This window comes from Rana temporaria, chromosome 2, assembly GCF_905171775.1.
Source record: "Rana temporaria chromosome 2, aRanTem1.1, whole genome shotgun sequence".
In the NCBI taxonomy this organism is placed as follows: Eukaryota; Metazoa; Chordata; class Amphibia; order Anura; family Ranidae; genus Rana; species Rana temporaria.
The window spans coordinates 86,333,745-86,347,453 of NC_053490.1; the positions used below are offsets into that span (position 1 = coordinate 86,333,745).

At 47.1% G+C, this 13,709-nt stretch overlaps 1 protein-coding gene across 1 annotated transcript in view; it reads left to right on the forward strand.

Moving 5' to 3' along the window:
• The first annotated feature begins 2,609 nt into the window (after positions 1 to 2,609).
• LNX2 (ligand of numb-protein X 2) overlaps positions 2,610 to 13,709 on the forward strand; it is a 195,674-nt gene continuing 184,574 nt past the window's right edge. Inside the window, exon 1 of the mRNA XM_040340479.1 lies at positions 2,610 to 2,792. The gene's annotated coding sequence lies outside the window, so the exon portion shown is untranslated. The remainder of the gene's footprint in view (positions 2,793 to 13,709) is intronic.

A 13,709-nucleotide genomic window follows, 5' to 3' on the forward strand; every position in this document is an offset into this window, starting at 1 on the left:
CGGAAGCGCCACCTAGCGGTAAAAAAAAAAAATGCAGTTAAGATCCGACGGCGTAAGAGACTTACGCCTGTCAGATCTAATGGATATCTATGCGTAACTGATTCTAAGAATCAGGTGCATAGATACGACGGGTCGGATTCGGACTTACGACGGCGTGCATGGCGCTACGCCATCGTAAGTCCTCTGAGAATCCGGGCCTTGGTCTATGTCCAACATTCCCATACATCCCTTCCTTCACTTTTTCATGAATTACAGAGATTCTGGTCTTTTGGTAACTTTAAACGTTATATTTCCAAAACAGAAGCCCTTAACGTGTCTTTGCCAGCAACTACGATGTTCTTACTCTGCGCTAACCAGTGGCGGGTGGTGTGCCATTGGTTAGGGGGGCGGCAGACAGACCTGACCACAGGCACCCCCCCTCGCTCCAACCAGCCAGCCCACCATCCCACACTAATGTCGCTCGAGCCTGCCACCACACATCATACCCACCCACCCGGTCGCCTATTTGCTTGTTCGCCCTCTGGGCTGCCAGGCCCCCCATCAGCCCTGCACTTACCCCATGCAGGTCATGGCTGCAGTGGTGGCTTCCCCCTCCATCTCCTCCGTGTCCACGCTGTTGCTTCTCCTGCTGGCCAATCGAGTCTTTGGACTCCCAGCTAATGGGGTCTTGGGACTTCTGGCCAATGGGGTCGCAAGACCCGCTTCCTGATTGAGGGCACTTCTTATTTGGGAGTTACAACCCCCTCCAACTTGTCTGAACGTTTATGCGCTGAACTATGTTCCTGTTCTCTCTCGTATTAGGAAGGATTTGGACTCATGGGGGCGGGGGGACTTCTTTTTACCCTGGTTTGGACGCATCAATACTCTCAAGATGGACACCCTCCCCAAATTTTTATATCTATTTTAAACTATACCTATTTTGGTCCCAAAATCTTTTTTAATTTCCTTGAGGTCTCTATCTATTCGCTTCATCTGAAATTGTGGTCTTTCTAGGGTGAAAAACAAATTACTCACTTTACCGAAGCTCCAGGGGGGGACAGGTTTACCATATTATGAATTTTACTATGAAGCTACAATCATTGCACGCATTTCAGAGGACGGTGTCAGTAGAGCAGTGAACTTTGTTGGTAGGGCAGAGGACGGTGCCAGTAGATCGGAGGATGGTGCCAGTAGGGCAGTGGACGATGCCAGTAGAGCAGTGGACTTTGTCAGTAGAACAGAGGATGGTGTCAGTAGAGCAGTGGACTTTGTCAGTAGGGCAGAGGATGGTGCCAGTAGAGCAGTGGACTTTGTCAGTAGAGCAGAGGACGGTGTCAGTAGAGCAGTGGACTTCGTCAGTAGAGCAGAGGACGGTGTCAGTAGAGCAGTGGACTTCGTCAGTAGGGCAGAGGACGTTGCCAATAGGGCAGAGGACAGTGTCAGTAGAGCAGAGGACAGTGTCAGTAGGGCAGAGGACGGTGCCAGTAGAGCAGAGGACAGTGTCAGTAGGGCAGAGGACGTTGTCAGTAGGGCAGAGGACGGTGCCAGTAGAGCAGAGGACAGTGTCAGTAGAGCAGAGGACGATGTCAGTAGAGCAGTGGACTTTGTCAGTAGGGCAGAGGACGGTGTCAGTAGAGCAGTGGACTTTGTCAGTAGAGCAGAGAATGGTGTCAGTAGAGCAGTGGACTTTGTCAGTAGGGCAGAGGACGGTGCCAGTAGAGCAGAGGACGGTGCCAGTAGAGCAGTGGACAATGTCAGTAGAGCAGTGGACTTTGTTAGGGCAGAGGACGGTGCCAGTAGTGCAGAGGACAGTGTAAGTAGGGCAGAGACTGGTGTCAGGCAGGGGGAATCTGCACTGAACAGGGTGTGCCCAGGCACACCGCCACACCCTGTGCACATGGCTATGCATGCCGGACAGGACAGCGAGCAGGCAGGTAAGTGTATTTTATTGCAGAAGAGACATTGCATGTCTCTTTTGGAACAAAGCGTCTTTTACATCAAAGCGCAGCTTGTGACAGCTAAACTCTAGTTCCCATGTAACAATAAATTGCATTGCAAGCCCAATTCATGTTTTTAACGCAATTTGTAAACAAGCACGAAATTGCACAATTTTGTGCTAGCTCGTGAAATATTAAAGCGTGAACACAGCTAAGAAGAAGATGGTGGTAGCAAAGCAGACATGTTAGCCTTTTCCATCCCCATCCCCCATTACTAGCCCAGTGGTCCTGCATGGCTGCCTACACCATCTAAGAAGAAAAATCAATTTCCCCCCAGCTGTCATGGCTTAGCACTGAGTATTAAGGCACATATAACCCTGGCTGTGTGCAGCTCATTTCTATGAATGGATAGATCCTAGAAATGCTCAGCTTTGTACAATGTGAGCAATCTCTCCATAGGCTGCCCACTGTCACCATGCATTCAGGTAGATATGTAGTGTAGAGGCAGGGAAGGCATGCACCATAACAGATGACATCACAGAAGTCAATGACCGCTCCTCTGAGCCCTAACCTGTCACTTCACCAGGCTACAGCTACTGCAGGAGCAGCCCACAGCGCCCCGGGACACGCTGATTGGCTGTTGGTCGCTGTCAGTCATACGCACGGCGGCATTGTAGAGTGGGAGGGGGCGGGTGTGTGGGTTTCCCCGGTAACCATAGTCTGGGCTGAGCTGCAGCGGAGCCCTGGCAGGAGAGTGTGAGCAGCAGCAGTGATAGGAGAGGAAGGAGGAGGAGGGGGACTGTCACCTCTTGTATTAGGAGACCAGGACACTTCTGCTAGGACATGCATTGAGCTCTGAGGACTGCAGACACTGGGGTGAGTGAACTTTTCTCTGTGTGGGTGGGGGAGGGGGCTGATTCATGTCATGGGGGGGGGGGGTTCTGTGACATTGGGCTGGGCTGCTGCTCATCAAATGGATAAAACAGTCACCTATCTTCCTGTGTGTAGCCACAGCTGGGCTTTGTTCCAAAGAAGATGTGACAGTCCTGACTGTGGACTGTGCATGGTCTGAGTGAACTTTTTAGAGGGTACAGTGACAACATACATGGGGCACACATTGGCATCAGCCTGGCTTGCTGCATTGCAAAGTTCTATGGATCCTTGGAATCTCCAGGGCAGGAATGAATCTCCAGGACAGGAATCTCCAGGACAGAAGCATGCACTGGAGCCAGAGCTACAGCACATAGAAGAAACATCATTGTGCTGAACATGCATGCTGCTCCTATGGCACAGTGTCCAGCTGATTGCATAAGACTGGCAGAGCCAGGCTGGGACACCCAGTGATAAATGACCCCCCCCATCTACCCTCTATTGATTGGCACTGGATGGTACACTGGGAAGCCGTCATTCCTAATGGAATTCTTTTGTTGTGTTCTCCAGGCGCTGTAGCCAGCATCCCCCTTTGATGCAGTGGGTACCTGCAACACATAGCCTGTGCAGTGTTCAGAAGCACCCCCCCCCTGGGGGGAATTGCTGGTGCTGTATTAGCAGTATGATTAACAAGTGATAATCAAGTGTTCCAATGAGAGGTGCTGATGAAATGAGTGGAAAAAGACGCACAGCTGAGCCGGTTTATCCCCCCTTATCCCCACCCTCCCTTCTGTTGTACTGACTTGACCCGCAGCGTGTGGCACAGTGATGCTGCAACGAAGGGGTTAAATCTTCGACCCCCCGTGTGTGAAAACCACAGAAAGGATTCGCTTTCTCCTCCTGTAAGATGAGATGTGGCAGCTGCTGGTCCCGGGGTGCTCACCAAGGGGGGGGGGGCTCGCAGGATTGGTGGCTGAGGTGTATACCCTGCCGCAGATCAGGGGGGGAAGGCGGCTGCCAAAACTCATCTGACTTACGGAAACATTTATGTTGGCCGGCTCTGAGGCCGACGTCAAACTTTCTGTGCTGCATTGCCCAGTGTTTTCCGTTGTAAAACTGAATTTAAGGCTGAGCTCTGGGCACGAAAACGTACATTTAAATAGAGTCCTCAATAGCCACAAAGGTTTCAGTCACTAAGTGAGTCTGCAGATCCAGTTGTTACCTTGTAAAAGTAGTGGGGACATCATCGCTGTGCTGTACAGAGAGCAGAGCTGTGGGAGGGGCCTGGCAGGCTCCACCTACTACAGGCTATCTGCAGAAAACTACAGGAGGGGGTGGAGCAAGACCAGTCACCCTGCACAAGGGTAGAGAGCAGCAGTGAGCGGTCTTTGTTGCATTAGCATTGGTGCTCAACTTGTGGCCTCCAGCTGTTGTGAAACTACAAATCCCACAAGGCATTGCAAGGAGGGCCACAGGTCGAGTACCCATGCAGGGATAGATTCACCTGCATGAGTTCCACCACCTCTGGCTCAGACCCTTTGGTGCCTGCTCACCACAATCACCTGTAAATACAGAAGTCTGGTTTCTGTGTTTACAAGTCACAGCTCTGCACTCTGTATGGAATGCAATCCTGGAATTTAATGCCCCTTTAAGACCCCCTTCCTTTTTTCGTGAAATTTGACTGACCACACCCACTATTTGATGTGATTTGAAGGGTGTGTGTAGGGGAAGGGTTTTGTGGGGCCGTGGTTAAAGGGGTTGTAAAGGTAAAAAACTAATTTCCTCCTTCACTTACCTCATCCTTCGATTTTGCTTTTAAATGTCCTTATTTCTTCTGAGAAATCCTCACTTCCTGTTCTTCTGTCTGTAACTCCACACAGTAATGCGAGGATTTCTCCCTGGTGTGGAGTGTCATGCTTGCCCCCTCCCTTGGACTACAGGAGAGTCAGGACGCTCTCTACGTTGCAGATAGAGAAAGGAGCTGTGTGTTAGTGGCTGTCCTGACTCTCCTGTAGTCTAAGGGCGGGGGCGAGCACAACACTCCACACCAGGGAGAAAACCTTGCATTACTGTGTGGAGTTACAGACAGAAGAACAGGAAGTGAGGATTTCTCAGAAGAAATAAGGACATTTAAAAGAAAAATGGAAGGATGAGGTAAGTGAAGGAGGACTGCACTAAGGTAAAGGAAGCTATTTAGGGATTTTTTTTTTTTTTTTTTACCTTTACAACCCCTTTAAGTTCCAGCACCTATTGTTTAAGAAAAAAAGCCTTGGTTACACCCATATTTAGGATATAACATGTCCAAGCTAAGCCCTGGTTCAGATGCTACATTGAAATCATGCTACTTCACTTAAAGTTGCAGAATTTCAAAGTAGCAGGTCAGTGCTACTTGGCTGACATCTGTACCACTTCACGCACCGATGTCTATGCAAGTCGCACCTGAAATCGCAAAAAATAGTGCAGGAACCTATTTTTTTTTTCAAATTGGTGTTGCGCCACAAAGTTGGAGTCGTACGGATTCAAACTGGCAAATCGCATGACAAGTCGCACCGGTGTGAACGGGGGCTTAGATCCCCCCCCATCCTGTGACAGCGAGCAGGGGTTCCTCTGCCCCATGGCCACTGTCACTTTTGAAATTGGCACAGCTGTGTGGGACTTCGCTCGCTCAGCCACATCATTCATTTATGGGGATCTGTGAACAAATAGGCTACAAGTCCCATCTGGCATACCAGCAGACGGACTTGTAGTTTCAGTGGAATTCCAGTTGCTGATTAGCATGCTCGTAATCCACTCACACTTCTACAGCTCTGAAACTGACAGTCCATATAGAGGTACGGGCACAGAACTGTAGGCAGTGTCTGCAGGAGCTTGACGTTGCACCTGCAATCCACTGATCGTGAGTGCAATGCTCTGCAGGCGCCTGAAAAATAAATAAATGGACTTTTTTTTTTTCCTGCAAAAAATCTGTGCATTTTATAAAAAAAAATTCATAAAGGTGAACTTATCCTTAAGGCTGGGTTCACAGTAGTGCGAATTGGATGTGAGTTTTTCACCGCATCCAATTCGCACAGCAGGAGATTGTGACTGGCTCTGTATGGAGTCGGCTCACACATTTCTGCTGAGGCTCCAGTGCCATCTGCACAGGAGTCCTGCGCGTCTTTTGGTCCGTTTCAGGAAATCGGACTTGAAGCAGTGAACGAGGACGCACTGGACTCCTGCGTGCCCCTATGGGAACCCAGCCTTAATGTGGTTGTGCACATTCATATATATTTTTTTTTTTTTATAAATAAACTTGTTATACGTACCTGCTCTGTGCAATGGCCCTGAACCTTCTCTTCTGGGGTCCCTCACCAGCACTCTTAGCTCCACCTCTTCTCTGTGCCCCCATAAGAAGCTGATTCCTATGGTGGCACACCAGCAGACTTTTTCCGAGCCAGGCTGTGTGTGTTCCTAGACGCACACAGCCCGGCTCAGCCCCACCACCTGCTCTCCCCTCACAGGATTTGATTGACACCAGGGGCTCCCGCCGCTGTGTCCTGTGAGGAGAAAGCGAATTTCTGAATCGAAATAGGTAAGTATAAGGGGGGAGGGGGGATTAGGAGGCTATACAACTGCTGGGACATTTTGTACCTTATTATAGAGCATGCATTAAGATCACAAATGTCCTGCCTTTTCAACCACGTTAAGCTCCTGCACAGAGGCAAGGTTTTCCTCCGGATTACAGCGCAGATCTGGAAAAAATGCACAAAGTACACCAAGATTCCAGTAGGAATACACATGACTCTTGTAGTTAGACTATATTTGCCTATCCAGGAGCTTTAATCCTCATTTTTCGTCTTTTCATTTCTTCTGAAAAGGAGAATTAACCCTTTAGAGCCGATTCGCAACAAGAACTATGCTGTGCGATTCACATGCGATTGGGTGCAGTGCGATTTCTGTCCGTTCATTTGAATGAGCTGAAACTTTTGCCATACCACACCAAAGGTAGTGCATGCACTGTTTTACAAAACACACAGCAACCGGATTGCATTTGTGACCTGCGTTTGGGGTGTCGTTAACACTGACACCCGCTGCAGATCACAAGTGCAGTGTATTTGGAACGTGATATGGGAAATGCAAAAAAGCGTGGGTTTCCTGCACTGCGTTCTGGTGTCAACTGGCCCTTAAAGTTGGACTTTGGAAAGAAAAACTTTTTCCCTTGCAGTGGGACTCCTCTCACACTGCAAGGGGTAAATGCCCATTCATGCCTAGGGTACCAGCAACAAGCACTTTTAGCGCCGGTTCACACCAGTGCGGCTTTGAAATCGCCTTACTTCTGCGCGACTTCAAAGCCACACATCAGTGCGATTTGCACTGCCGATTAAATTGCGGCCTAAGACTTCATTTAACAGAAGTCAATGCAAGTCGCAATGAAATCAGTAAAAAGTAGCGCAGAAACCTTTTTTATAGTTGCTGCGACATATTGGTGATATATTGCCGGCAATGGAGTGGGACTTTGTAATGCGATTTGCAACTGTCAACAGGTTGCACAGGTGTGAATGTGAGCTTACCTAAGTGGAGTTTGCATCCCCAAATTTGTTTTTCATTATTGTGCTCATTAGACCTAAAAAGGAAAAAAAAAAAAAAAAATGTTTTACTCATCTGGAAATGCCTGTTTCTATGCAGTCCCACGAAATCTGCCTTTGGAATCACCTAGGATTCTGACATCCTCTCCCTCTAATGCTCCTGGGAAATGTGTGTCATCATTTCCCAGGATGCAGTGCGCTGTCCAATTATCACTCCCCATCCAAGACTTCCAGGAAGAAAGTGCCTGTAGGCTTCACAATGCCCACAAGCAAAATGACAACGGTGTGGACATAGTTTTTTTATAAACTATCTTTTTTGAATATCTATGCGGATCGGCGGCGGATTGTAAAATAGTAAGTGACCGGATTTATATTATAAAAACGCAGGATGAAAGGACATACATTTAAAAAATGCTAATTGTGGTTGGAACCCCGCTTTAACTTATTCCTGGAAACCAGTGCTCCCTTCTTCTCCCTGCCTTGTGGAGGTGTCGTCCTGTACAGTGCAGGGTTATGTAGCTGCTAGGGTAGGTGGTGTTGTGTGGAGGGAGCCTGTGGGGCAAGGGATAAGGTAAGTGAAAAGTCATTTTTTTCTGTTACAATAGACATAAACAAATACTTACCCTATTCAGTGTGGGGGGAGCACTGCTGCCAGGAGGATGGGTCTTAGTGCCTAGAAGGAAAAGGAAACTGCTTCCCATTTAAAAGCCTTGTTCCTTGTCAGTCCATCCAGAGCTTATTTGTAGACTCTACGGGCCGGATTCAGATACCTGAGCGTATCTATCCGGCCGGCGTAACGTATCTTAGATACGTTACGCCGCTGTAACTTTGGGCGCAAGTTCTGTATTCAGAAAGAACTTGTGCCCTAAGTTACGGCGGCGTAACGTATGTGGGCCGGCGTAAGCCTGCCTAATTCAAATGGGGATGTTGGGGGCGTGTTGTATTTAAATTTGCTTTGACCCCGCGTATTCTAAGTTTTTTTTGAACGGCGCATGCGCCGTTCGTGAATAATTTTCAGTGCGCATGCTCGAAAATCCGCCGCAAAACGTCATTGCTTTTGACTTTTAAAGTAAATTACGTCCAGCCCTATTCGCGAACGACTTGCGCAAACGACGTAAAATTTCAAAACTCGGCGCGGAAACGACGGCCATACTTAACATTAGCTACGCCTCATATAGCAGGGGTAACTATACGCCGAAAAAAGCCTAACGTAAACGACGTAAAAAAATTGTGCCGGCCGAACGTACGTTTCTGAATCGCCATATCTACCTAATTAGCATATTCCTTGCGTAAACATACGGAAGCGCCACCTAGCGGCCAGCCTGAAAATGCAGTCTAAGATACGACGGTGTAAGACACTTACACCTGTTGGATCCTAGGGAAATCTATGCGTAACTGATTCTCTGAATCAGGCGCATAGATACGACCTCCCGCACTCAGAGATACGACGGCGTATCCGGAGATACGCCGTCGTATCTCTTTTCTGAATCTGGCCCTACATGAATAAGCTTCGGATGGAGTGAAACGCGTTAGGGCTTTTAGGAACCAGGTTTAACAGGGTAACAGTCTCTGCATTAAATACTATAGTAAACTGGAACAAAGCTTTTGAATGGAGAGCAGTTCGCTTTTTCTTTTATTAATTTTTATTAGATTCATCTAAGGGCTCAGTCACCCTACGCTGAGACCCATCCTCCGTGCTGAGCTGATTTTTGCTGTGTGTGCATCCACCTCGGAGCTGCATGCAGGCAGCCTGTAGAAGTGGATGCGGACGCAGCGATTGAACAAACACAGTCGCGGGTAGGAATAGGTGTACAGCTCCAAGGGTCTAAGGAAATGACGGCTGGTGCTTAATATTTTTGAGGGGGGAGTCCTAAGATTCCTTGGCCAATCGGGTCGCAGGACCCGCTTCCTGATTGTCCGGGAAGAGAATCAGGAAGACAATAGCAAATATGTATTCACTATTGTCATTGTCACACAACTGGGTGGGCTCAGGGCGCAGTGCTCTGCGCCCCAAGCCCACCCTTTTTTTAAGCGAATTGGAGCCTCAGGCTCTAATCATGTGCTTGAATAAAAAAAAAAAAAAAAAACATTGGAATCCATGCGTCCGGCACCCTGAATGTAGATCGAGCCCACCTGTTAGTTTTTTTTAGATGAGCCCGCTTGGACCATCCATTGTTCTTTATAAAGTGACGGGTGTCAACAGACATGTGTTCATTCGATTATTCGGTACAAAGGCAGATTGCCATTCTGTCAGTAGGGAAGGCATAGATTCTGTGTTCCTGTAAAGCAGAAACAAGGATCCATGTCTTCCCCCAGTAAAAGCACCTCCCACACTGTACAAAAACACAGGCTAGGCACAGGTTAACCCTTTGCTCGTCCCTGATGTTAACCCCTTCCCAGCCTGTGTCATTATTATAGTGACAGTGCATATTTTTAGCACTGATCACTGTATTAGTGTCACTGGTTCCCAAAACGGAAGTTTTGGGAACCAGTGACATGTCTGACTTGTCCATAGCAATATCGCCGCCATTGCTAGTAAAAAAATCGAAATAAATAAAAATTCCTTAAAGAGGAGGTTCCATTAAAAAAATAAAAAATAAAATGAAAGTCAGCAGCTACTAACACTGGAGCTGCTGACTTTTAATAAAGACACTAACCTGTCCTAGCCGCCAGCGATGTCTGCCCCCGCCGAGGCCGATCCTCGATCCTGGCAGCTCCAAGCACCTCCATCCACAGTAAAGGAAACAGGCAGTGAAGCCGTACGGCTTCACTGCCCGTTTCCTACTGCGCATGCGCGAGCAGCGCGGCGCTTTGTGAATGGGCCGGCTGCTCTCTGGGACACACACCGTTCCCAGAATGCAGCGCGCCCCATTCACAAGAAGACGCACAGTGTAAAGGAGGAAGAGAATCCACCGCGGACGATGAAGAGGCAGATTCGGCACTTCCGCATGGCAACAGCTATTTAGGGTGAGTAAAATTTTTTTTTTTTTTTTTTTTTTGGTGGAACCATCACTTTAAATATATCCCATAGTTTGTAGACGCTATAACTTTTGCACAAACAAATCAATGTACGCTTATTGTGATTTTTTTTTTTTACCAAAAATATGTAGCAGAATACATATTGGCCTACATTTATGAAGAAATTCGATTTTTTTTGATTTTTTTTTTCAAAATTGACGGTTTTTATTTATAGTTTAAAAAAGAAAAAACCCAGAGGTGATCAAATACCACCAAAACTCTATTTGTGAGGAAAAAAGGGACATAAATCTTCCGAAGCTGAAGTGGTTAATCCCGACAGATATCTGATCTTATCCACTAAAAACAGTGGATCAGATGGTTGTCGGGTGTAAACGGACTGGTGGTCGGTTTACATCCGACGGCCCATAGAGGAGAGCGGGCTGTGTCTGTGTCCGATCTGCATAAGCGGAGAGTACATGGACAAGCCATCCGCCTGCTCAGCGGGGATCAGCAGACAGACTCCGCCATGTGAAAAGGCCTTATGCCCCGTACACACAAACGGAAATTCTGACAGCAAAAATTCGATGTGAGCTTTTGAACAGAAATTCCAACCATGTGTATGATCCATCAGACTTTTGCTGATGGAATTTCCGCCAGCAAGTGATTGAGAGCTGGTTCTCAAATTTTCAGACGGAAAAAATTTGTAACGGAAAACCTGATCGCCTGTAGCAATTCCGACACGAAAAAATTCAGACGCATTCATTTTCTCGTCTCGTCGTAGTGTTGTACGTCACCGCATTCTTGACGGTCGAAAGTTCAGAGAACTTTTGTGTGACCGTGCGTATGCAAGCCAAGCTTGAGCAGAATTCAGGCGGGAAAACCATGCAAGGTTTTTCTGACTGAATTTCCGATCGTGCGTGTACGGGGCATTAGACTTTGGACTCCAGAACAAGCATGTAAACGTGTCCAGGTCTGTATTCAATAAAGTATTAAAGTCACTAGATCACTGAAGGTGGATTCAGCAATGTCTTCCTACAGTATCTCACAAAAGTAAGTACACCCCCTCACATTTTTGTAAATATTTTATTCTATCTTTTCATGTGACAACCCTGAAGAAATGACACTTTGCTACAATGTAAAGTAGTGAGTGTACAGCTTGTAGAACAGTTTAAATTTTCTGTCCCCTCAAAATAACAACACACAGCCATTATTGTCTAAACCGCTGGCAACAGAAGTGAGTACACCCCTAAGTGAAAATGAAGCTCAGTTCCTGGCTGTGATAAAGATTCTTTCCTCATAAGGTTCCTTGTATCCTGTTTGCTGCAGACTGTCTGCCCGTGCTGCTCGCTGGTTCCTCCTCCTCCTCTCTCCGTAGACATAAACTTGCTAAGTTGGCAGAGCCAACCTTGCAAATTCATAGAGTGCTCTGCAATGCTTGGAAGATATGCTGCCCTGAGGCTCTACATGTCTGACTGCCCTCTGACTACGGACAGCCTACGGGGGCTTTGAAGAATGCCAATGCTTGGCCCTCCTAAGTGGAACTCTTTCAGTCCAAAAGTTAATTTCTTTTATTTATATAGACTTTTTATTCTTTTCCTGCTTCATCGTAAGAATTGGTATTGGGTTTCAAATATTCTTCCTAAGATCATGTAAAATAATGGGAGGAGAGGAACCTCGAATAATAAGAGGGGAGAGTCCTTATGGTGTGATAACATTAATATTGATAGCAGTGATGCCAGCAGTGGACCAGGGACAGACCAGGGACAGTCCGATCCCCAAGGAGCAATGGGGGATGGCATTGGAGGACCGCCTGATGCATGATAGTTCCGTAAATACCTCTCAGCGCCTTTTCCAACTGTACATCTTGAGCGTACACTATACTCTTCCTAAATTTAGGACCCCGCCTGTCCTAAAGCAGGGACCATGGAGATCTTATTCATATGCTATGGCGCTGTCCAAAGTTACATACTTTTTTTACCATTAATCAAGCATTTCAGTGCACTACACCCCTGGAGCCCAAATGCTGTTTATTAGGTATGCTAGATGAGGTAATCTTGTATGCATTTGTTAAAAACATCTTTGCCAATCTGAAGCTTCCCTCAAACCACTTTGCATATTATTTTATATATTTATATATATATATATATATATATATACAATGGAACCTTGGATTATGAGCATAATCTGTTCCAGGAGAATGCTTGTAATCCAAAGCACTTGCATATCAAAGCGAGTTTCCCCATAGACGTCAATGGAAACTAAGATAATTCGTTCCACATTGACTTCTATGGCATGCAATAGCGCATGTGGCCAGAGGTCTCCCCCACCGAGAGACTCAGGGGGGGGGGGGGGAACTCTGATGCACTCAGGCTCGGAAACAATTGGAAACGGAGTAGTTCTGAGTGTTTCCATACGGTTCCAAGTATCACTGGCGCCCCCGCACCTCTGGCCAAATGCGGTACTGCACACCGCAGAGGCTTAAAGTGGAGGTTCACCCAAAAACTAAATTTTTAACATTAGATTGAGGCTCATTTTGTCTAGGGGAATCGGGTGTTATTTTTAAAATCGAAGCAGTACTTACCGTTTTAGAGAGCGATCTTCTCCGCCGCTTCCGGGTATGGGCTGCGGAACTGGGCGTTCCTATTTGATTGACAGCCTTCCGACGGTCGCATACATCGCGTCACGATTTTCCAAAAGTAGCCGAACGTCGGTGCGCAGGCGCCGTATAGAGCCACACCGACGTTCGGCTTCTTTCGGCAACTCGTGACGCGATGTATGCGACCGTCTGAAGCCTGTCAATCAAATAGGAACGCCCAGTCCCGAAGATCATACCCGGAAGCGGCGGAGAAGATCTATCTCTAAAACGGTAAGTACGGCTTCGATTTAAAAAAAAACACCCGATTCCCCTTCACAAAATGAGCGTCAATCTAATGTTAAAATTTTTTTTTCGGGGGTGAACTCCTGCTTTAAATCTTGCTCATGTTGCGAGACAACACTCGCAACCCGAGTCAGGATTTAAAAAAAAAAGAATTGCTCGTATTACGATGCACTTGTTAAGCGCGTTACTTGCGATCCGAGGTTCCACTGTACTGTGATTCAGTACTTGCCAAATATGCTGCAGAAATCTCCCTCCACCAAGTCTGGCTGCATCCATTTTAACTGTGGGCAGCTGAAGCTGCTGCCTGTTCACTTCCTGGATTTTCACAGACCCACACCTTTAGCTACTCGGCTCTCATTGGTCCTCTTATGACTCACCCCCCTCCTTTTCTGGCATACTTTCACGAGAGTTAGAGAGAGAGAGAGTTTTGCATGATGTTATAAGCCTAGGCTTTTTACCCGACAAGAAATAGGAAGTGGGCGGTATAAGGTATTTACTGACAGAATTTTTTTTTTTACTATC